At 49.5% G+C, this 23,581-nt stretch overlaps 1 protein-coding gene across 2 annotated transcripts in view; it reads left to right on the top strand.

Annotated features, from left to right (window-relative positions):
• Positions 1-3,839: 3,839 nt before the first annotated feature.
• Positions 3,840-23,581, top strand: part of PLXNA4 (plexin A4) — a 441,960-nt gene continuing 422,218 nt past the window's right edge. The window contains exon 1 of one of the 2 annotated variants that reach the window (XM_036905591.2): positions 3,840-4,795. The gene's annotated coding sequence lies outside the window, so the exon portion shown is untranslated. The remainder of the gene's footprint in view (positions 4,796-23,581) is intronic. The other variant, XM_057504773.1, reaches the window with a different exon arrangement.

The raw sequence follows: 23,581 nt of genomic DNA, 5'->3' as shown, positions 1-23,581 counted from the left end.
CTAGAGAAACCTGCTAACAATTCCTGGCCACCAAATTCAAGCTACAGTTAGGATACAGGGATTCCCCTCTCCTATGCTTCTCCAAGGGCAGTGATTTCTCTCTCTTTTTTTACTGGTCTGTGGCCCAGAGTCTGGAAAACCCAGAGTCTGGGTTAGAGGCTTGCTTAACCCCTTAGGAAACAGAGCGAAGAATAAATTTGTTTCAATCTTGAGAGCAGCCATTGATATGGTGAAGTGCCAGCTTTCAAGGAGGATACAGATTGAAGGCTGCTGGGGCCTACTGTGGGCATCCGGTGACACACGCAGGGGCCAGGAGGAAGTTGGGGCCTTTCCTACTGTGTGCAATGCTGCTCCCGCAGCCCGCGCGGTGTCACTGCGGAAGGCTCTCTTCCCTCCCAGTCTCTGCGGAGCTGGGATAGTGTTGGTGCTTCTACTGTCCTGCAGGTGGCGCCACGACTTAGGTTTTGAAGCCGGGGGACTGCCTGTGGGTTTTCAAGCAGCTCACCGTGCGCTGCAGAAAACCCATCCCCCCCACCTCCCCTCGGCCAGCTCTTGCGGGAAAAATTTCTCTGTAGCACCACCAGGCTCTGGTGATTTATTTAACAAGCAAATCTGGCTTTTATCAACTTAAATAGCTGTTCTGTTTCTAGCCTAATAAAACAGTGGTAGCTAAGTGAAGGAAAATTTCAGGATTTCTTCTCTTTTCTCCTATTAAATCTGGCCCTTTTATTCAGCTGTGAAGGATGAGCCAATACTTTTCTCCTCAAACCCCTCAAAAAACCACAACCAAATTCCCACGAAAAACAACTTCCTTAGAAAATAAGACTTTATGAAGCAATGTGCCATTTAGCTTCTCCCTTTTGGGGTCACACGCCAGAGAGCGACTCCCCAGTTTCCCCAGAAGCCTGGGACAGAATGGGTGACTTACAGACCTGAGGTCAGCAGGAGAAAGCTAGGGTCTCTCCTGCTCCCCCATTAGAAGGCGGCAGTAGGGAGGTGTGAGAGCGAGAAGGGTTTGTAACTCATGCAGAAACCCGTTTTGAACCATTGTAGAGCTGCTTTCGCCAATGCATCTGGTCAGAGAGAAGGGCCAGGATGACCCAGAGCCAGAGCCCTCCAACCCTCATTGTACTTACTGTGCCTTTTAAAAAGTTACCTTCTTCTGAAAAGCAATGCTAATTCCTCTAGAATAACGTAAGTTTACTGCACTTAACCTCAGTGTTTCCAAGTGCATCATGAATAGATGACTTCTCTTTTGAATGCTACTATCTCTAAGGGGCAAGTGGGCCAGATGAGAAGACAGTGTGTCATGGAGAAGGTGAGATTCCCCCCAAACAATAGAGCTGGTGGGTGGCAGAGCCAGGACTAGGTCCCAGGTCTTCCAGCTCCCAGTCTAGAATTACTCACCCCACCCCATCCCGTTCTCCAGCTTTGAGAGAGAAAATCCAAGGGCCATCATGATTTAACAACAACAAAAAATCAAGTTCCACGCTGCTGCCAATGTGACCCTTTCTGCTCTTCCTTATGACGACTTGTAACTGCCCCTTCAGCACACCTTTCACCCTTGTCGCTAAATGGAAGGGGAAGGAGGGAACAGCCAGGGGCCATGTGGCCCCCTTAATGACGGCAGCCTGGGCAGGGGCCTCTCACCTACCCATTGCTGCGCCAGCTTTTTGCCTCACTTCTTTCCTGCCACTTGGCTCTGTTATTACTCTTCAGGCACCACATGGCATTCATTTCTCTGAATGAAAATAAATGACACCACACTCTAGGCAGGAGATAAAGAATAATAAATACATTTTATTTGCCACCTCTGAAAGAAAAAAGGTCTTGGACTCCCATCCATCCATCAGAAGATGAACCTGGGGCTCACCAGCAATATGCACACAAGCACATGGATGCATGTGCACACACGGGCTACAAGGGGGAACACTCAAGTTGTGTTAAAAATACATGCTAGATGACTGGGATTGGAAGCAGAGCTGTTTTCTCACCTCCCCTCCCTTTCAGCATTTTTATGGCATACCCTGAAAGCCAAGTGGCAAACAGACATTGGAATGGATTCCCACCCGCCCAATACACACTTTTATTGAACCATATTCCTTAAGTAACCCATAAGGGTTTTCCATGGGGTGATCTGCACTGTCACCTCTGGAAAAAGCCTGTGTTGGTCTCAGCCAGCAATTTTAGAGAAAGTACCTTGAAGCAGGCCGGGACCAAGGTGAGGACAGCCTTACAGAAGCCTGAGCATGATAGCCACCTCAAATTTCATATTCTGGGTGCCTCAGTGCTGCCTAGAGAGACATTTGTGCCTGGACTTCCTCAGCCCCGATGGAGACCCACAAAGCAGCAGTAGGAGTTATTTTGTTATGTGTTTCTCTGGACTTCCGAATCTAACCTGATAATGTGTGCCTTATCTAGAGTCTGGGATCCAGGGTTTCTGAGACAAGAGGAGCCGGTGGATGTATTAACGGCAAGCTAATAAGATAACTCTTTGCTACTCTCTGGGCTATGCAATGCTCAGCAGACAACCAGAGGCTAAACGGCTCCACTCTGTCTCCTGGAATACCCTTTAACCAAACAGCCAACGTCTGGTCTCCTCCTCACGCTGGCTTGGCCCGTCTCCCTCTCACTGAAGCATCCACCTCATTAGAGCAAAGCTGCAATAAGGAGGCCCCATCCAGGTGGGCACTGCCTGACCTTCGGCGGGCTGCCCCCCACCCCGCCCCTCCCTGGGCTTGTATAGCTGGTCAGCTCACAGCTGGTTTCAAAGACTCCCTGGTTTACAACTCTGACTTCTGTGAAAATATAACCCCTACAGGAAGGTGGAGGGATTTATGCTGTTGTCAATCATTTTCACCTAATGGGAAGATTCTGAGATGTTGTTCTGATGGGAGGGACAGTAACGGGCAGGAAGTTGCTGGCTGTGGGAAACAGCAAAGCTGAAGATGAGTGGGGAGGGAAGAAGCCAAAACTCCGGCTCCTGAAGGGGTCATCCTCGATTGTCACCATGCAGGGAGGTCCTTAGTGGGTGCAACTGATGGTGTCACCTCCCTGGGATGCGGTAGGGTGGGAATGAAGGGACATTCATGGAGTGGGGTACGTAAGTGTGGGAATCCGCAGGCTTCTTTTGGGGGCGGGGCACGCTCCTAGGAAGATCCAGGCAGAGGTTTTAGGAGCAGTGCTGCCCGTCTCCCGTCCAGGCACGTTTCCTCCGTGATTTCTTTCTCTGGACGTCAGAAACTGCCCCGAGGTGGACAGTCTGTTTTGTCTATTTTGCTGTGGTCTAGGAAGTAGGGTTTCTGAGGAGAAAGGAGCCAGGTCAGCCTCCTAATGGAAACATAGCCAGACAAGTCCGGCCGGAACGTCCGTGGGTGCCGCGGGGGCGCGTTGGTGGGGTGCTGGGGCAGGGCTCTGCTGAGGAATGAGCGCCTGCGCCCGGGTCAGTTCTGAACCCCCGAAGGTGCCTCCGAGCGTCGGCGCCCACATCCCCACCTTCCCAGGAGGCTGTGCCTCATTCCGAGTGCGCGCCCTGCGCCCATGTCGCCGTGTGCGTGTCTGCGCCCCTCTCTGCCCCACATCGCCGCTGGCAGGGTCGCTCGGTGCGGGCCAAGGGACAGCGGGGGGCGTCCGCAAACGTCGGTGCGGGGGAGCGCAGGAGAGGCGGGCGGCGGCGGGCGCCGAGGGCGGGGAAGGAGCCCCCGGCCCCCTCTGCCGGCCGCTTTCGGTCGGACTAGATGTCAGCCGCGAGCTCCGAGCCAGCGAGCGCGAGCCAGAGAGGGAGCGGCGGCGGGCGGCGGGGAGGGGAGGAGGCGAGGCGACGGAGGGAGGGAGGGAAGCAGGGAGGGCGGGGGGGGGGGGGGAGGAGAGGAGGACCCAGGGAGCGCCAGGCAGCTGGAGTTTTTGCAGCGCTTGGCCGGGCTTCAATGCACAGCAGCAGCGAGCCGCGGCGGCAGCAGGCAGCCCGGGAGCTCCGGCGGCGGCCGAGCCAGAGGCGGCCCCGCTCCCTGCCCCCTGCAAACTTTGCGAGCAGCCCGCCCGGGGGGCCGGGGGCGCGCCCTGCAGGCCGGACTCGGCCCGCGGCCACGCTCTCTGCCGCCGCCGCCACCGCTGCAACCCCGCGCCTCCCCGGGGAGCAGCCCGCGGCTCCCGCGGCCCCCCAGCCCCGGCCCCTCGGCGCTGCCCGGCCAGTCCCCCGGCAGGGGCGCGGGCAGCAGCGGCGCCTCCGGCCGCGGGCTGCCGGGGGGCGGCCGCCGCTGCCCAGGGAGGCGCGCAGAGGCGCCGAGAGCGCTCCCCGGCGGGTCACCCGCGCACTCGCCGCGTCCGGGCAGCGGCCCGACCCGGCGAGCATGGGCGGCGCGGAGTGACGCCGCCGTGCCCGCTTGGCATCAAGGACATTCAGCCCGCGGGGGTGTGGACGAAGGGGGGCAGCCCCGCGTCGCCACCGCAGCCCCCGAGAGCGGCCGCCGCTCCAGCTCCGGGGCTGGGCGGAGGAAAGGGGTGCTTGGAATCGATTCGTATTTTCCGACCGTTTTGCTGGACATTCTGCCCACCTTGGACGCTGCAAGAAGAGCTGTCAAGCCCCGCAGCCTCTGATTTCGCTCTCGGTTTTCCTTGCCTCCTCCCGGGTTGCCTGTGCCTCGGTGGAGTATTTGCGTTCGGGGCTGGGGCTGGAGGAGGCAGCCACACGCGCGCACACGCACACGTTCAGAGGAGGGCGAGAGGCAGCGGCACAGGCACCATCCGCAGTGTCAATGCGGCGCTCCGGCTGAAGGAGGCAAATCGGCGCTTCCAGGTAAGGAGTCGGCGGTTGGCGGGCAGGCGAGGGCAGCGCGGGCGGAGATACCCGGCGGGTCCGGGAGTCCTCGGCTGCCCTGCAGCCAGCCCGCTGCACGCACGCACACACACACACGCGCACACACACAAATACACACAGGCACACGCCCCGCACACTCACCTGCCAACGTCCTACCTGGACACCCGCGAAGGTGCGGCGGCCCGAACAGGTATTTCCCTTGTTTTTTCCTCCGCTGACGCTCCTGGACTCAGACTTCTCTTACCCAGGACTTTCGGGGTGGGATCCTGTGTATTACCTCCTCTCCCTCCCAGCCGGGTAGGCTGGGGGAGCGATTTTTCAGTTCCCAGCGCCTGGCATCCCTAGCTGGTTTTTAAAACAGGATAAGTAATGGGAGGTCTTGGGAGACCCTCCCAGTGTCACCTCTGCTCCGTGGCCTTTGGACACCCTGGGATTTTAACAGGAGACAGACCGACAGATATTTGGTGAGCGTGGTGGCCCATCGTTCTGGGAGGAGGCCACAGAGGCGGATGGGCTGCAGTTCTGTAGGGCGGTGCATGTGGAACAGACACTGCGTTTCCCCAGTAAGAGGCAGCACGAACGCCTTTCTCAAGCGTGGCACTGCTTCCCCGGGAATGCGCTGGGATTTCAGGCAGGAAGGGGCTTAAGCATCGCTTTGGGTGTATTGCTTGTCTAGGGAGGATATATGGGGGTCACATCCTCCATAAAAGGTGTGGTCTCTTCACATCTCTGGTCTCTGGGGCTGGAGCAAGCCAACTGGGCTTAGGGACACAGGACTAGGGCCTCTCCTTCACCTCCCTCACCTTCCCTCTGCTCTGTGCTGGGAAGCATGGGGCTGCTTTCCCTAGGCCTCCCGCTAACACCTGTCACATGCTTTTTGAGGTGTCTGAGAAATACAACTAGAAGGGGGAGTGAGCAGGGTACAGTGCAGGAAGGGAAGAAGGGCCTCACGCTCATGCCCACCTCAGCAGTGCCCACCCTATAACGGAGGCGAAGCATTCTTGGGTCTGCCAGTGTCCCCTAGAACCAGGCTTGTCCTGACAGTGGAGAATCACTCTCCAGAAGCCTGTGGTTCAAGGTCTTATTCCCCCAAATCTTTTCCTTTCCTTTTCTCCCTGGCTGGAGTTTCACAGGCTGCTCATTCTCCAACTTTTTCTGGAAGAGGTAGGAAGGAGGTGGTTGGCGCTTTTATTGCAGTTGCCATTTGGGGGTCAAAGAGCAATCCATTCATGGCTCAGTTGTTGCATGGAGAAGAATATGAGATCCATCTAAAACCTTATTTTGGAGTTGAATATAAATATAGCTGGTCCTATGTTTCTATAGCTGTCCCTTTTGGGATAATTTGTTGGGCAACCAGGCAAGAGATGGGATAAGCTTGTACTCTTTACACAAGATCATGTGTTCAGAGTGTCCTACAAACCCACCAGTGGGAAAAATATCTTGGGAGTCTTCCAGAACATTAGAGGAAAGGAGTCAACATTCTTTTGAACAAGGGGGCCTCAGAGCTGGGTACAGGATTTGTTGATTCTGTAAATCCTAAAGATGGGCGCTGAAGAAAAGGGTTCTCTCCGCACCCCCATCTCTGCCATTTTAAACTTTTTTCAGCTTCTTCAAAGGCCTCTGTTTAGGCTGGGGAGGAGAGAAGCAGACTCCCCGGGAGAGAGACTGCACTCCTGCTGTGTGCTGTGTGAGCTGCCCTGCGACTGGACAGGGGAGATGGAATAAAGCAAAGCTCTCAGAATGAGGAGAACCTAGAGACATTTTCTTCTTAAGAATAGTGGGGATGTGTACACATCACCCCCAGATTTACACCTTCATTCTCAAAGAGCCTAGCTGTGCATGGTCGCTCCTGCGGCGTGTGACAGTGGGACCCACCTCTGTCTTCCGGAACATGTCCACATGCATGCCCTTGGAGTGCACGGACAGGGAGGTCCCACGTGTGCAGAGTGGTGTATGGGTTCCAACAGAAATAGTGAAGTTGGCTCCCAGGTAAACATTCTCCTACAGGACCTTGAAGGGGCAAAAGGATGGAGTGCAGAGCTTCCTGAAATGTCTGTGTGTCTTCCACATAGACCTCTGCTTCTTTCTCTGCTTCCCTCTCTACCCCCTTTCCTTTCTCATATGTTTGCAGCAGCGGATCCATCATGTTAATGCAAAGTGAGCAGTCATTATGCTGGCTTTGAGCTAAACATTTCTAAACATGGGTTCAAAAAATCCCCACACTTTCTGCACTTAGTGTTAGGTTCCAATTTGGTTTCTAGGACAAAGCAGGCATTAATTAACATTTGTGTAAAGCTGGGTGTGCATCATCTAATTTTTTCTTGGCTCCCTTGCCTAGCCCTGGAGCACGTCACGTTGTCACTCTCCCTCTCTACCACCCCTCTGTGGCCTTCCTTTTAAGTACTCTGGGGTCTTCTCATTCAGAAGGGAGTTGCGCTAGAAAACCCCAAACGTGGATGCGTCTTTCGGGAGATCCTTGCTGCCGCTAGGCTGTTCTCTAGGCGGCTCTTCGGGAGCACAAGGCGTGGGTTGTCCACCAGCACTGTTCTTTCTTGCCCAATCCAGTACTCACTTGCCAGCTCACCTCTGTCCTCCCAGGACTTCATCCTGGATGCCAGTCGATGCTCTGCAAACGTTTCCGGAGGAATCCGAGGCCACCAACTTGTTTCCTTTCTCCTTCTCTGCACCTCTCCATCGCCTGCTGTGTGGCTCACGGCAGACCGGAAATCTGTAAGGGAGTCTGCCTATACTTGGCCTCCTGATCCTTTTAATCACAATGAGGGTTGCTGGGAATTAAATGCGGACTTTCTAGGGAGGCAGCAGTCCTGAAATGGGAAGAGAGCCGAGGGGGAGGGGGATTAACTGCTCTTAGTTCCTAGTTATCGCTAGGCTTTGATGCAAAGGCATCACAGCCAATCTCTTTCCTTCTAGCCAGCTAGGGGGCATTTCTTAGCCATTTCTCCCCATCCTTATCCAGTGAAGGCACTACACAGACAATGCCACCTGGAAACCTGTTGGAGTAGCTCAGCGATGGGCCGTGATAGGGCAGCAGCTACGCAGAAAACTGGTCCTGTGAGTTAGGCTGTGATTAGCCTGTGCAACAGATGTGCCTTCTTTTTTAGGCTCTGCTTTCTTCTTACTTGTGTCCAGCGCTGGTTGATGCGAAGCTGGTTCAGACCCTGAGGCAGTGGAACAGGGCTCACCTCCCTCCCTTGCCTCCCCCTTTCTCCTTCCCTTGCACGCCCCCTTCCTTCTGCCCTACCCTCCTCCCACCTGCTGATCCACCTCTTGGCTTTGTGTGCACATCCACCAGCCCATTCGCCTTCAAATTTGTGGCACTCCAAGAAATCAATATAACATGAATTTAACGACAGCTGGATGATAAAGTGTTATTTATATTTAAGAGCGGCGTTTCAAAAAGACGTTGTGCTAATAAATCAAACGGCTGTTTGGGAGATGCACATGATTAGGGTAATTGCCCTGTAGGTTCTATTGAACAGTGCTTGGTCCATGCAGAGCCCTGTGGACGCTATTTCATAGAAGCTGCACTTCATAGAAGCTGCGAGCTCCCTACCCTGGACTCCCACCTGATCTCTTCCGTGGGGACTTCCGCTTCCTTCTCTCCTCCTCTCTGCCCAGGCTGTAGCATTCCAGTTGTGGCTGGAAGGTGGAGTCAGCAAGGAGACGGAGGGGGGCCCTGCTGCTAAGTGGTAGGAGATGGATCTTAAAAGCGAAGGCAGGCAGGAGGTCCTAATTCCCAGAGCAGAGGCCTTGTTCCAGAAGGAGGAGGCTGCTTCCCTGCTTGGTATGTAGCAGCTTGGACAAAAAGCTTCCTGAGTCCGCATGGGAGTCTCTGTGAGCCCCAGACCCTATCCTTCTGATCATGTGGCACCAGCCTCCCCGGGGAGGAGGCTTTGTAGACATTAGCATTTGTCCTTGGGAAAGTAATGGAATGGAAAGGAATAATAATTAATGATGGTGGTGGTGACTAATATTTAGCACTTACTTCGATGAGGCATCATTTAAGTAGTTTGCACAGGTTGGCCTATTTCCTCTCATAACAACCCAGGTGTGAGGAATTAACTGTTGACAGTTACTACAGAAGTTACTGTGATGGTTACTGTTACTATTCCCGTTTCCTCAGGGAGAAAACTGACATGCAGGAGGAGGGTAAGGACTTTGTCCAAGATCACACAGCTGGTAGGCCGCAGAGCCCAGTTTCGTCCCTAAGCAAACTGACCTCTCTCCCCTTTCACCATGCCATCTGCCTCCTCAGAATATCTGCAAGGAGCAGGTCACCACTGCCTTGGGAGCTTTGTAGAGAGTGTGCTGGGGGAAGTTTAGAATATCTGGATTCTCCCTTGGATGACCTCTGTGACCCCAGGTGAATCTACTTATTCTTTGAGCCTTGATGTCCCCATTCATCAATGGGGCTGAGTTGTATTCTTGACTGCTGGTGAGCGGTGAAGGTGCCTGGATCGTTTTGGCAGAGTGCTCAGTTCCTCTTGCCTCATTTGGAGATTTCCATTTCCTCCGGAAGGGAACTCAGGAGGAGTGAGCAAGTGCAGTAGCCGCCTGCTCTGATTGTGCGAGGCCCTGAGTCCTGCGCTGATAGGAACCTGCTTCTCCCTCCTACCTGCTTCGGATTTGCCGGCATGGTGGACACAACATCCTGTCATTTAATCCTTCTAATCATCCTGTGACGTAGGGATTGGTGATTCCTGGTTTGAGGGTGTAGGACCTAAGGTGGGGTGCCCCTGGCTCCTGGGTGCTGCTTGATGAATGGTCTCTTCAATCTTGGGAAAGAATGCTCACAGTAGGTGCTCAGTTCTTGTTCATTTGCTCATTCATTAGACCCAGGGTCCCAGATTTTGGAAGCCAGAGGCAGAGAAGTAATCTTTGCTTGTGGATGCCAGTCCACCTGGGTGCCAGCTCCATGTAGTCGTTGAAGCCAAGGTTCACTAGAAGTTGGTAGACATGGGCTGTGTGTGGGAAAGTCGCCCTGCAGCCCTTAGTGTAAGTGCAGCACTTAGTTAAGAAGCACATCCAGGTTCTGAGATGTGGGCTGTGGGGCCGTGGTGGAGCCTGTGGACCTGGCTGGGGGCTGTCCCATCCTGAAGCCAGGCCTCTGCTGCCCGACTTGGTCTGTCTGGCCTGAACATTTTAGGGAACAGGCACGGGGATGCTTTTGGGGTTGTTTGTTTTTTTCCTCCTAAAACAACATTTTACTCTATACTTTATTATTCACACTGCAAGGTGAGTGAATCCTGCCAAACGTGAGATGGCTAGATGGGCACACTTGGCATTTCATCAGCTCCCCTCCAGGGCAACGGTAGGAGTGGCTGAAAGTCTTGGAGGTGGAGTCCTACTGAGACACCGGCAGGTGTGTGTGAGCTCTTACGCAGCTTCTCTTTGCCAGCTAAGCTTGGCTACCCGCTCCCTTTCCATGGTGTCTTCTCCATGAACTAGGATTCGCAACAGCAAATTGGATTTGGAATGTTTTGTCACTCCAACACAAAACAGATCACTAGCTAAGAGGATATCGTCTCCGCAGTCAATGCACAGAACGTGGACTAGCTGAATCAATTCTTGAGGTCTTAGGGGAAGGGGTGTTTTCATTAGGAAGTGTGAGGAGAGGGGCAGTGAAGGAAGAGGTCCCTGGAACCATAGGGAAGGAAAGCTATACATTTCAAATATTCCTGGTCTTCACTCAGACCTGCTCCATATCTGACTTACTCATTGAACTTGTCTCATTTGTGCCTAGCTCAGTTTCCCTTTTGGCAGTGGTGGGGTCTAGAACTAGAACGCAGGCAAACCATTTCTTGCTTTGGCCCCGAGGCCAAGAGGACAGAGAGTTAGCAAAGCACAGCTGGCTGATCATTTCCCTCCTGAAGAAGGGCAGCCGGCATCAGGATGTGTCCTAGAGTCAGCCTACAGGGAATGTCAGCTAACCTTGTGGAGGTAGAGTTCATGTTCTTCCTCTCCACCCCAGACCTTTTTGAAGATAAACCAAAAATAGAGCAGAATTTCTCAAAGCATATTCTCTGGGAGTAAACAGGTGTTACACACACAAGAAATTTCCATGCCAAAGAAGTTTGAAAAACCCAGAGTGTAAAGCAAAGCTGAAGAGGTTCCTTGTTGCAGGACGTCTCAGAGCCTTTAAAAGCACTAACATGGATTTTGAACCACAAAAGGTAGATACACTAAGTAGTGGCTCTAGGAATCCGCTGAGAAATGCTGGCCTAAGACAAGCAGTTTCATTTGTCTACTCTGAACTATAAATAAAGGGGTGGATTAGATAATAAAAATTTCAATGGAGCTTTTATGCTACACACACAAAGTCCTGGGTTCTGGTGATTACGTAGATACTAGGATTTCAAGCAGAATTTTGCCAGATGGGCCGACAGTACAACTCCAGGCTCAATGTTTGCCCCTGTCCTTCCAAAGCAGCAGGAGGTTCTCAGGCAGGAGAGAGGTCCAGGCAGATGCATGTTTTCTCAGGTTCCTAGATGATTCTGGTATATTCTTCTGGTTAAAAAGCACTGGTATTGTGGGAAAAGCTTGATTTTTGAGACAAATAAATGTAGACAATCCCAGCTCTGTTACTTATCAGCTAAGAAGTTTTGGGGAAAATCACCTTATATTTCAGTATTATCATTGATAAAATGAGGGGGTTGGTTTAGACCAGTGATTTAAAAAATATCTTACTATGTATGCAGTGGAATTCTTTATTCAAATGCAATTTTAAATGGCATTCTAATGCATACAATAGATACAAGAAGGTCCTGCTCTGGTGAAAGCTATGCGGGTGTCCAGAGCCTTGCACGTGTAGCCTGTCTGCCCCTCGCCACCAGTCCTGGCCTGGGCTCCTTAGAAAGGAGGGCCTGTGGCAAAAGCGGATGTGGCAGCGTGTTGTTGAAGGGTGGAGTCCCAGGGCAGCAACAGTGAAGGAAAAAGGGAGAAGGGGCGAGGGAGGAGGAGAGACAAAGAATGTATCACCAAGCCAGCCACAGCTTCCCCAGGAGACCCAGCTACTGGCCGAGGGGCCCAGGGTGGGTCTAGAGAAGCCCGGCAGAAACATGGCCTGGGAGAGGCTGGAGGGCAGGCCCAGCCAGCACCTGTCTGCAGGGTCCTTTCTATGTGCTGCAGCTCCCTGGGCACCAGTCACCCTGGGAGGCAGGAACCCCCCCCTCACTTGGGGCTGCCATGTGAGGTCAGCACAGAACCTCTGTGGTCAGGCCCATGGGCTGGGGCCTCCGTGGCCTCCCTCCACGGTGGGCCAGACGGCATTACACCTGCAGGAGACTGGCCTTCTCCCAGCAGGAAGAAAGGCTTCCAGAACTTTAGGGCCAGAGGAATAGTGGGAAGCATCACTGAGGCCACTGTGGCAGGAAGCAGGGCGAGTGGCTGAAGCCGGGAACTGAGGGTGGGAGTGGGGTGACATGTGGAGCTGGACAGATCTGGGCAGGTGCATTAGTTGGAAGTCTGGGACAATGGGTTCCAAATAAAGCAAATACGGTCCTCCAGAACAGAGTCCGATAGCAGGCCAAGGCAGGCTACTCCAGTAAGGCATTCAGCCCCCAAATTCATGGCCACACTATGGGTTACCTAAACTCTGAGTAGAAACCGCAAGAAGACTGGGTTTCACTTAGGTTTCAAGATGCTTTCCTAACTTTTAGGGCTTGTTTACCAAAGGAGTGCCTTCCACGTGGTGGTGTACAAATATCTCAAGCATTTTCTGTTTGTGATGGCTGAGGGTATGGCCACTTAGAAACTAGGGACAGATGCAGATGACCTCTGCCTCTCTCCTAGTTTGAAGAAATGTCGTTATCATGGACATGTAAAGCAACAGGGGACACTTCTGTAAATAATATTTCCCAAAAGGCATTGCCTCTAGTCAGTCCCCATCCCCCTGCCCTTTTCTTTTTTTACAACTCTGTGCTTTGAAGCCCCTCTAAGGTCAGGTGGGGCAAAGGACTGCTGGTCTCTCTGTGTTGTGACTCCTTTCCCTGCTCTCTTTGCCATCAGATATGGACCCAGTCTTTCTCCCCTAAATGTATGTGCTCTTAGCTGCTGATTGATGTGAGCAACTCACTGACTTGGAGACATGTGTCAGCATTAGCATGTCTGCCTGAGACTTCCGGCTCCCAGAGGGTCAGCACCAGCCCCTGCTTGAAGCAGTCTCTTGTGTAATTGAGAACTTAATTTATACTTTTTAATAATGGTAAAGAAGTTGCTGCTGGCAGTAGTGATGATGACAATAACATTGAAATTATTTGTTTCCTTATGTCTTTAGATAAGAGGGATCATTTCTTAGTTCTCTTGTACACTTGGTGCCCAACCTAGGGCCTATGATACTGGAAGCAATCAATAAATATTTGCTGAGTAAATAGCATGAATAAATGGAGCCAGAGAAGGTAGAGACAAAGGGTCTATAAAGGACAAAATCAGAAAGCTGTGAACCGGCTGCTAGGGCAGGTGCCTGCCTTCCAACAGGGGAAGGGTTGGAACCACATCAAGGCCTGGGGCTATTTCAGAGGATTGCCATGAACCAAGCTGAGCTCAGGCTGACCCTGAGAATGTCCCAGGTGGCTGCTGCTTGGCGGCAGGTGGGGGGCAGTGGTCTATTCACATCCCTGTGCCTGGGATTGGGATTGAATGGCTGCTTTCAGTGTGAAACTTGCTATGGGTTTGGATGGTGGTAGATGGGAGGGATGGCCAAGCTGCCATGCCCAGAGCATTCCAAGGCCTAGTCCCTCCATGGAAAAAGCATGTGTGACCAAGTAGGTCTAACTGTGTCCTCCTCTTGGAGATGCAAGATGCACACTAAAGGCCTAGAAGTCCTACTGTACAGAAACCTGTTTATTATTAGCCAACCATTGTTCAGCTTATTGGGTGGTGAGATCCCTTTGTGTGGGGTGTGTTTAACCCTGTGGGCATCTCCTGGAAGGAGTGCTCGAGAGGAAGCATTTTGGGAGATGCAGGCTTTTGATTGGTAGCTTTTAGGGTTGAGTTTTGTTTGGAGGAGAAAAAAACAGAACAAATCTACTGGATTCTTTCAATAGGGACGTATGAGGTTCAGCTTTTAGGGAAGCTGCCTCCTTCTTGTCCTTGTTATTTGCTTTCAAGAACCCCAGAAATGGCTGTGAATTGTTATAAGATGTTGGCAACCGTGGTGCCTTCAGGTATATGTTTTCTAGAGGGACCATTTCAAGGAGTGTGATTGCAGCTCTGACAGGTTTGTGGAAATGTTTCCAACAAGTAGCACTTTTTGGTTGCACGTAATAGATCAAGATGGATGTTTGCGAAATATGTGAGTGATGACATTCACCTTCTCAATATATTTTTTTCAGCTACACTTATCGAATAAGAGGCTTCAGTATAACTGGCAGAGATGAATGTTCTGAATTAACAAAGAAGGCTTAAGTTATTAAGACACAGTTCCCTACATTTTAGATGGGTGAAACACATTTTCCCTCAGAGAAGAAACTTTGCTCTCCCAGTAGAGAGGCTGAAGGATTCTAATTAGCCTGTAAATCCATGGTTTCCACCATTGGGTAGTGACCAGAGAGCGAAGGTAGGCATTTCCCACGGGAAGCATTTCACCATGCAGGAATCATCTTACGTAGGCAATGGTGTGTGTGTGTGTGTGTGTGTGAGCTGGGGGCGGTGCGGGTATTCATGTTTGGATCACCTGGGAACACGGGCCGATAACCCATATGCCCAATTATGGGGCCTCAGCCATGCCCAGTTATGGGTGTTTCGCCCAAGCACCGTGTTCCTTTCCAAAGTGAATAACAGTTGCTAACACACACTTACTAACAAAATTCCCTTGATGCCCATTCATAAAGCATCGCACTGGTGATTCTATCAGCATTAAACTGTTTGATGACTGAGTTTAGAATCATAGGAATTGGAGAAATGAATTAGCAGTAAATCAAGTCCCAGCTGAGTTCGAACCCAACTGCGCTGAGTTTTAGATTAAAAATATCTTGTTATGATGAAGCAGTTGTAAGTCAAGCACTGGAGCTCTGTCACGCTTGACTTTGGAGAAGTGTGGCAGTCACCCTTTGAAAGGAAAACCCTGACAGCAGCTTGTATTGATTCCCAGCCATGCTGGGAAATTGCCACTTCATTTCTTCTTCATAAACTGGTGGCTTTCATTTTTTACAGAAAGGAATCCTATTTGCAGGACACAGCAGAGCTCTGGGAGCAGGGCAGGTGGGAGAGGGCTCAGGCCCAGGGGGCTCATTCACTGCCTTCTCTTTGGTTCTTCTCAGGAGGAGCCACAGGCCAAGGGGAATCTGGGTCTGCGGGTGTGATGCAGTTTGTTTTTCTGCTCGAACCATATTTGATTCTTCTTTCTGGGGGATCTGTACAGAAAAACAACAAAGAGAACACTTCAAGGAGGCTGCAAGACTGTCATGTTGCAGTGACAATTGCGGTGTAATAGGAAATCATTTATGTAAGTTATGGTGCCCTCCGAATGGAGCTTGTCGGAAATGTGGCTACAGCTTCTCAAGGCCTATTTTTTTCTCCTGCAAAATAATCCTAAGGTTTTCATTTTCAGAGCAATTGAAGAAGTATTATGTGCTGGCCAGGGAATAGGGAGACCCAGCACCTAATCCTGGCTCTGAGGAATATCTTTCAGTGAGTTCCCTCTCTGGGCTAGGCCTCAATTTCTTTCTTTAAAACTGGAATAAGCCCTTGCTGTTTGGACCTGAAGCCCAGGAGGTGAGGATGAATATGGCCATGCATATGAAAGGGCCAGGGAGCATCAGAAGAAAGATTCCATTTACAGGCAAGGTCAGATAAAATCCAGAAAGAGAAAATGAAGTCTCAGCTTAGATCTCTCGCCATTATATCTTGACCAGCTTCCATGTGTTTGCCGATCTGGTGAAGAGCTGTAAGTCATCAAAGCAACTTGCAGAGGACCAGAAAGAAGAAAGCATGTGGAGAGCAGGGAACCATGGGGCAGACGCTTAGTGCAGGAGTCCAGAGGCCTGGGTCAGAAGGGGAGTATGGTCCTGGCAGTAACAGGTTAAGTGGGGACTGTGGAGAGAGGAAAGGGGTCATGATGTCCCTCCATGACTATTTCACTCTTCTCCATTCATATATGTTAATGTATTTTAGTTAGAGAGGGAAGTGTGATATTAAGGAATATTTAACCAACAAATTGATTGATCAGTTAGCCAATTCAATCAATATTTATTGAGTGCCTACTACATGCTAGGCATTGTGCAAGAGTTTGGTTGTATTGAAGGTGAAAGAACTGGTTTCTGCCATTAGGATGCTCACAGCTTGGTGTGGCCACAGCACACATGTTAACAAATAATTTCAACACAATGTGGTAAGAAGTGAGGTTTATGCATGCAGAGGGTATCCTGGGAGTATGTAAGAGGGCATCTGTCCAGGTATGAAAGGCAGGACATGGAAAAGGTTTTCTGGGTGAGGGGGCATCAAATGGAGCTTTGAAAGGTGTTTTGAAGGGTGAAAGGAAGCAGCATGGACAAGCCTGGGAGGTGGAAGCCTACAGCCCTCAGTGTGCCTGCGGTAGTTCAAGGCAGAGGTGGGAAGGGGGCTGAGAAATTGCACACAGAGGTGGAGGCTGGGCCAGGACCTCTGTCTGGCTAAGGGTTTTCTCTGGCAGGCAGTGGTGAGGCCTTGGAGATCTCCCAGTAAGAGAATCAGCAAGGCCACTTTTGCACTGTAGAAGGTCACTATGGGGATTGCATGGAGGAAGGATTGGAAGTGAGACTATTGTAGTAATTCGGGGACACTTGGGAGAGGGCTGATGAAAGGCAGTAGCATATGAAAGAAAGGCACTGATTCGAGAGGTGCATAGGGGTTAGAACTGACAGGTGGTGGCTATGGTGGTAAGGGTGGCAGGGAGCAAGGGGAGGGGGAGTTGGGAATATCTTGCAGGTGTCCAGCTTGTGCAGCTGGTGGAAGGTGACACCCTTCACTGAACTAAAGATCTCTAGACCGAGACTCAGTCACAGGGGGATGGCAGAGGGAAGGGGAAATACACTTTTCTGGGCATGGTGAACTGGGGTTTGGGTAAAGGTGACCCAGAGGCCAGCAGATATGTGCCTCTTGTGTTCCTGGCAGCTTCATCTCAGTGCTTGACTATGCCATTTGCTTCTTGTCCTAGTTGTAGACCTAGCAGTTCACTTTGGGATCTGGCAGAAACTTGGTAAAGAAACAAGAAGACGTACATACAGATTTTTACATTTTTCAAGTGTTTCATGAATTTCAAGTGGTTTTGAATTAAACATACTATCTTGAACATTTTGCTTGAGATTGTTGAAGCCATTCAGGCAGTCACCTTGCCTGAGGAGATCCCTACTATTTTCCAATGGATAAAGAGTGATACCAGAAGGCTGAGTCGGGCACGGGTGATTATGGAGCAAGCTCAGAATAAAGGCCGAATTAAAACTCAGCAATGGAGAATGACAGGGACCTTGTTGCAGGCATTAGCTTGCTCCTTCTTGGTGCACGCACCCCATTTTCTATGTGCAGTGCACATGGTCACAGCAACATGATCTGGTGAAATGAACTGTACCATGAGCAGGGAGATGGTGATTTAAATTTTGACCTTGCCCTTTAGAAATAATGTCTTGTTTGTCTGGGTGTAGGAGCTAGTCTGTATAATCAAGACCTGCAGGTAGGATCTAGCCAGTAGATAAGTTTTGCTTGGCCAACAGAAGTTTGAGAAAAATTCAAATTGTTTGAATGCTGTCAGATGGGACAGTCCCTCTCCAGAGAGGCACAGGTTGATTGCACCTTTGCTTCATACATTTATGGTGAAGGTCTTTGAATTAAAATACTAGCAGCCTAATACCTACTAGGTACTCAAGCACTGTTCCCCTCTTTCTAATATGTGGGGGGAAAAATGAGTCAGCCTCTTAGTGTCCAGTGTTCTGCATTCTGCACGGGAGATTTTAATTTAATTGCCTCTATTAATCACCAAAGCTATAGAAGTGGCTGGTGACAAAACTTTTAGACGCTCTGTGCTCTATTCATGTGTTCATACTATGGAAACTTCAGAGAACAGGACATTTGGTTTGAACAGGGTATAGAGAGAAAAATACCCAACCCATTCAAGTCCACCCAGACTCTCAGCCCTGAGCTGCCCTGCACTGCTGTGGAAGGTCATCAGGCTTGTGTGGGGGTGGAGGTGTCCGACTAACAGGGGCACAGTTTAGACCAGCCCTCCAGAATGAGGGACTCTCAAGTGCGGCCCCAAAGGGTATCTTTAGCTGCAAAATTGCAGTGCAATTTCAAGTGAAACAATGGGTCTACTTTCTTCTCTGGATTGCTTCTGAGTATCTCAGAGCTGCTAATAAAAGTGACTTGTACTGTGGGTTCTGTTGTGGAGAGGGAACAGGGGGCAGGGTAGGTATTTTTGAGCTCTAACCTTTCAAGAGCCCCACAGAGATGACAGGGTTTCTGGTCTTCCCTCCTGGTGCCTCTGTACTCAGCTCTTGTACATATTATCAGCTGCGCTCAATATATCGTATATTTATGTAGCTGCACTTTTGGTCTCAGGGAAGCCAGCAGTTTTTTCCAGTTTATCTGGTGGCAACTTGTTTCCCTAGTAGGGGGCAGTGATCTGTGGTTAGGACCAAAATAGAGAAGTTGACACTGCCCTGGGCTCTGCTCGGCTCTGCTCGTGGCTTCCCATGCTCACCACTCTCTCTGCTGGGGGCAGGGGCTCCGAGATTGGCGAGCCAAGTCCTCTCAAAGGCTGCCTCAGAGTCTGGGACAAAGATAGGGAATCCCCACTGCTTCTGCTTTTCTCCCTCACTGCCCTCTAATGTTTCATAGCAGAGACTTCCCACTGACCTCCGGGTTATCAGCTGTTCTCAAAGGGGCTTCTGGTCCTATGCTCAGAGGAGAAGATCCAAGAAATGTGCAAATACCTGAGGTGCTGACCGTGTGCATAATGTCCACCTGGACAGAGAATCTGGGCCACTGTTGGGCCCTGGGCTGGGTGAGGTGGGGTAGGATGGGCGGGTAGGAGGGAGCCAGCTCTGCTAAACCCAGGCTTAATTTCTTGAAGTTGCTACAGCTCATTCTAGGCTCCTTCATTCCTTCTTCCAGGACTTGATACTAGCAAGACTGAATGTTTCTTGGCCAAGTCCTAACAATAAACAGATTGAATCTAAAAAAAAAAATCCTGTATTTATATTTATGGCTGCCATTATTGAGTTAAATGGTATTTTCTTCGCACCTAGGATTTGAGATATAATAGAAGCTCTCTTGCTCTAACTTGATGACACCCACATTCGGAGGGTTCAAGAGAATGTGAATAAAAGGCTTGAGGACTATCACATAGCCAAAGAGAGAAAGTAACTCTTAAAAATGTCAAGCAACATTTCCTCAGCACATATTGTTTTGAAATAATGGCATTTTCATTCCAAAATTTTTATTTTAAAAATCTTGAGGCCAGGAAGAGTTATTACCAACTAACAAATTTTGCAAGTAGCCTTGTCCACATTGCAGACATGAGCTAGACTCAAGTATTTTCATGTCAGGACAGTAGCGTACCTACAGACTCTCTGCAAATGCAGGCTGTCCAGAGTTTATTTGTAACATATGGTTTGTTGTCTTGTGTTTTTGGCATTTATATCTCATATTCCTACTTCACTGCAAGCTTTTCAAAAGCAGGCAGCTGTCTTACACATTTGAAGTTCACCTGGTTCCCAGTATTAGGGTAATTTGAGTTTCTTCTGTTGAGCCACCCCTTAACCTTGGTTTTAGAGCTTGAAAAGAGGAGTGCTAGGCTGGTTGGACAGTAGAGGTCATCACACATACTGAAACCACTGTGAATGCACAGGAAGTGGGAAGTAACTTCATGGGAAAGTCCACATGCAGCGATGGCTGTGTGCTGGTGTTCCGTCTTCTATTTTGTTATCATTGCTCAGCAATTGCAAATGGAACATCAATTGGGTTGGAGTCTTGACCCCAGACCTACCATATTGCCTGGGAGGCACATAGGAACTACTGTTACTTCCTTTCCAAAATGCAAACCCTGTTAAAACTTGGCTACCTTCCTGTTGTCTTTGGCCAGAAGGTTCTGAGGTTTCACAAAGGTAAAAATATAAAGTAAAATAAAATAACATCGAAGTGAAGTTCAAGGAAATAAAGAGATTTTTATTTAGGGTCCAAATGGTTGTACCTTAGTAGTTGATTACCTGCTTTCATGTCTCCCTTCCTCCACCCATTCCTTCCATCTCCTGTGAAGAAAACCTTAAATTTCAGACCTTTATCAACTCTCCTTCTACCTCTTTTCTCTGAGCCACACCCAAGGGCTCTACTGGCAAGCTGGGCATCTTGGCAGGGGATGGGAACAACCTAATTTTGGTAGCACATGATGGAGGGCTCTTTCCCTCTTAATTACTTTCCATGTTGATTGAGAGCTCATTGCTGCTCATGGTGAGTTAGGCTGACTCCACATCTGATTTTGGGACTGATGTGTGGAGAAGGTCAGAGTCTGCAAGACTGTGATGACTGGGGTACCAAAGCCCAGTGTCAGGTTCATCTGTGTGTTGGGCTGTTGGGCATAGACTCCCTCAAGCACTGTGGACAGCCCCATCCCACTGCTGGTTCATAACCATCGGGTCTCTCAACTCTTCCCACACTCAGAGTGTGTGTATTTCACATGAACTTCCACAGCTGCAACTTCATTCATTAATATTTTTTTGAAACCTAAGTTTTGAACTTATGTTTCTCACATTAAATTTCATTTTGAGGTCCAGTTTGGACCCTGTTCCAGCCTCCTAAGATAGCTTTGAACTATGTGTCATTGTCATCAGTGGGTAAAACTTTACAGTGATACAACATGACTTCTCTGATACTATCTCATTTGACCTTCACAAGTCCTGGAATTTGTCACGTGATAAACAGCGTGCCACCAAGGACAGAACCCTTCGGCACAGCATTTCCTGGAAAGCTTCCCTTGTAGGTTTGACAAATAACCATTGTTGAACCTACTTTGGACCCAAGAGGCAATGCAGCTTAAAGGACCCAAGGCAGACCTCAGACACTGGAGGCAGACAGACCTGCCGTTGCAGTCAGGGCTCACCAACTTGGCCATTCCCAATGATCAGGTTATTTGAGGGCACAGTTTCCAATGATTCCAGGTAGGTGAGAGCTACAGGCCTCCTCCTCCACTACCTTCCACACAAAGCAAGCGCCAGACTCAATTCTACCATACGTATTAATTTGTTAGTAGTTAGACACAAAAGCACTCATGCAGCCTGTTCTTGAAGCTCACTGAAGACTCTCTCTTCTGTTCCAACTAGTGTGCAAGAATGGCGAGTCCCCTCAGCCCCGAGGCAGACCCAGGCAGAGTTCCTAGGCCAGCCCTCTCTGGCTGCAGGTGTAGAACAAATACTATCATGTTCTGTGTGTGCCAGGAAGTGATAAAGTTTGGGAAGCACTGACTTAATGACCATCTTGTCATTTTAGGCATGAATACCACGGACAGGGAAGCCTAAACAACAATCATTAATTTCTCAGAGTTCTGGAAACTGCATGTCAGAGATCAAAGTCCAGCCTGGTTGGGGTTCTTGGTAAAGACTCTTCCCAGCTTACAGATGACTGTCTTCTTGTTGTACCTGAGAGAGAGAGAGAGAGAGTGATTGAGACTGAGAGGGAGACCGGACGGAGGGGAAGGGCGGGGTAGGGCGAGAAGGAGGAAGGAGATACCTCGTCTCTTCCTCTTCTTATAAGTACACTGATCCCACTGCATGACTTAATTATCTTCCAAAGGCCCCCACATTCTGATATCATCATTTTGGGGATTAAGATTTCACCATATGAATTTGGGGAATTCAGACTATTAGAACAATTCTGACAGGTTTATTTGAAGGAAGGTTTACCGGAGACAGACACAACAATATTTTGATTATAGGTTTCAGTTTACCATCTAGTGGGATCACAAGATAGAATCTTTTGGAAGACGAAACATAGCCCTAATGGGGAACCCTGGGTCGAGAATGGAACCACAAGGCCTCTGGGCTCCCAGCTTCTTGTGCCCCAAGGACAGAGATGCCTGGACCGTATTTCTAACCAATCATCTACCTTTCACACCACTTAATTTCCCATTGAAAATTACTTCTAACATTTCTTATGCTCTTTAACCAACCCAGGAATGCCAGTCAAGATAGTGTAGTTGCAACACTCAGGGGTAGAGTCTGATGTGAGTCTTTCAAAAGCCAACTCAACAACCCTGGAAAGTGCATTTTTTATACAGTAATTCAGATATTGACTAACCCTTCTTGGGTGTAGATTAAAACTGATTTCATACATTATGCCACACTGTTTAAGCTGAAGTATTTTAAGGTAAATTACAGATGTCATCAAACCCTGGCTCCTTAGCTGTGTGACCTTGGGCATGTTACCTATCCTCTGATGTTCACTTTCCTTATCATTGAAAAGGTAAGATAATACATAATAGGACTACTGGGACAATTAAGTGATACAATACACAGTGCTTGTCACACATTAAATGCTCAATAAATGGAGGCATAATACTGTTGAAATGTATTGCCTGTTCTTCAGATACCTAAAACTTATTTATGTATCTTGCCATTCTGTGTTGGATTAAAGCACTTCAGTTTTCTTGGTTTATAAATAGCCACATCTGTTTCTAACACTGGACTTCAAAGGGCCTACTGCCTTGAGGTTCTACAAGCAAATGGGAAGAGAAGGACAGGTGGCTCATTCCACTGAATCAATCCTGGTCCTCCCTCTAAGTATGATCTCTTAAAAGGGTTTAAAAATATATGTAGTGAGTCCTTCATTTTTGGAATATCCAGTATTTGCCTGGAGTTTAGATTTAATAACCATGTTTGTTTATCCAATTTGTGCTCAGTTCAGCCATTCACTGTGCCAGGGCACACAGGTAAACATACACTGGTTTTATAGGACTTCCAGTGCTATCTAAGATGACGTGCTTTTCTTGTCAGGTGGTAGCGATGGTTACTAGTTTTTTCAGTTTACCACTCAAGACCCTAGATTTGTTTTAAGTTGGCAGGGGAGTGGGCAGGCAAGTAGAAGACACTTGGCTTTAACTCACCATTTAATGACTAATCAGTAGTGGGTAATTTTTTCCTAAAGTCTACCTTATAATTATGTCAAGCATTGTAGGATGGGGCATCTGTTAATGTTTGCCTGCAATGAAGTCATAAAATTGACCAGAAGCATGGGTCCAGTGGGCACGGCACCGATATACCTGGATATGCTCAACTGCATCCAACAGGATGTTTACCAAAACAGCCCATCTCAGGTATCTTCAGTCCCAGGCCCTGGGCTTGTGGTGAGATGGCCTTAAAGTAGATAGTAAGGGTCTCTGGGGTTTTCCTGCATGATTTCCAATGTGTGTGTCCAGCTATGCACCAAGAGTCCTTTGCCCTGGGGCACCCCAGTTACCAAAGCATGCCAGATACCTCCAGGCTTCTCATACCTGAAGTCAGTAAAATCTCTTCACGATGAGAAACTGTTAAGCTTGAAACACTGTATTATTCTCAGAAACTCTGGTTGAGAGAGGAAGGAACACTGGTGACGGTGGAGGAAGGGGATCAGCCACTGTGGAGAGGGAATGGAGGCCGGGGAGGCCGGGAACGGTCAGAGCACTGGTGCATTTTGATGATGTTGGGCCTCTGGGAGCAGAGTCTGGCCCAGCTCTGAATGAGATGGTCCTGCCACTGCAAAGATACTGCAGAGAGGCCTGTCACTTTTCCTCTGTCCCCTGAA

The sequence above is a fragment of the Manis pentadactyla genome, chromosome 7 (assembly GCF_030020395.1).
Source record: "Manis pentadactyla isolate mManPen7 chromosome 7, mManPen7.hap1, whole genome shotgun sequence".
In the NCBI taxonomy this organism is placed as follows: domain Eukaryota; kingdom Metazoa; phylum Chordata; class Mammalia; order Pholidota; family Manidae; genus Manis; species Manis pentadactyla.
The sequence above is the reverse complement of the archived record's forward strand: the minus strand, read 5'-3'. Positions and strand labels throughout refer to the sequence as shown.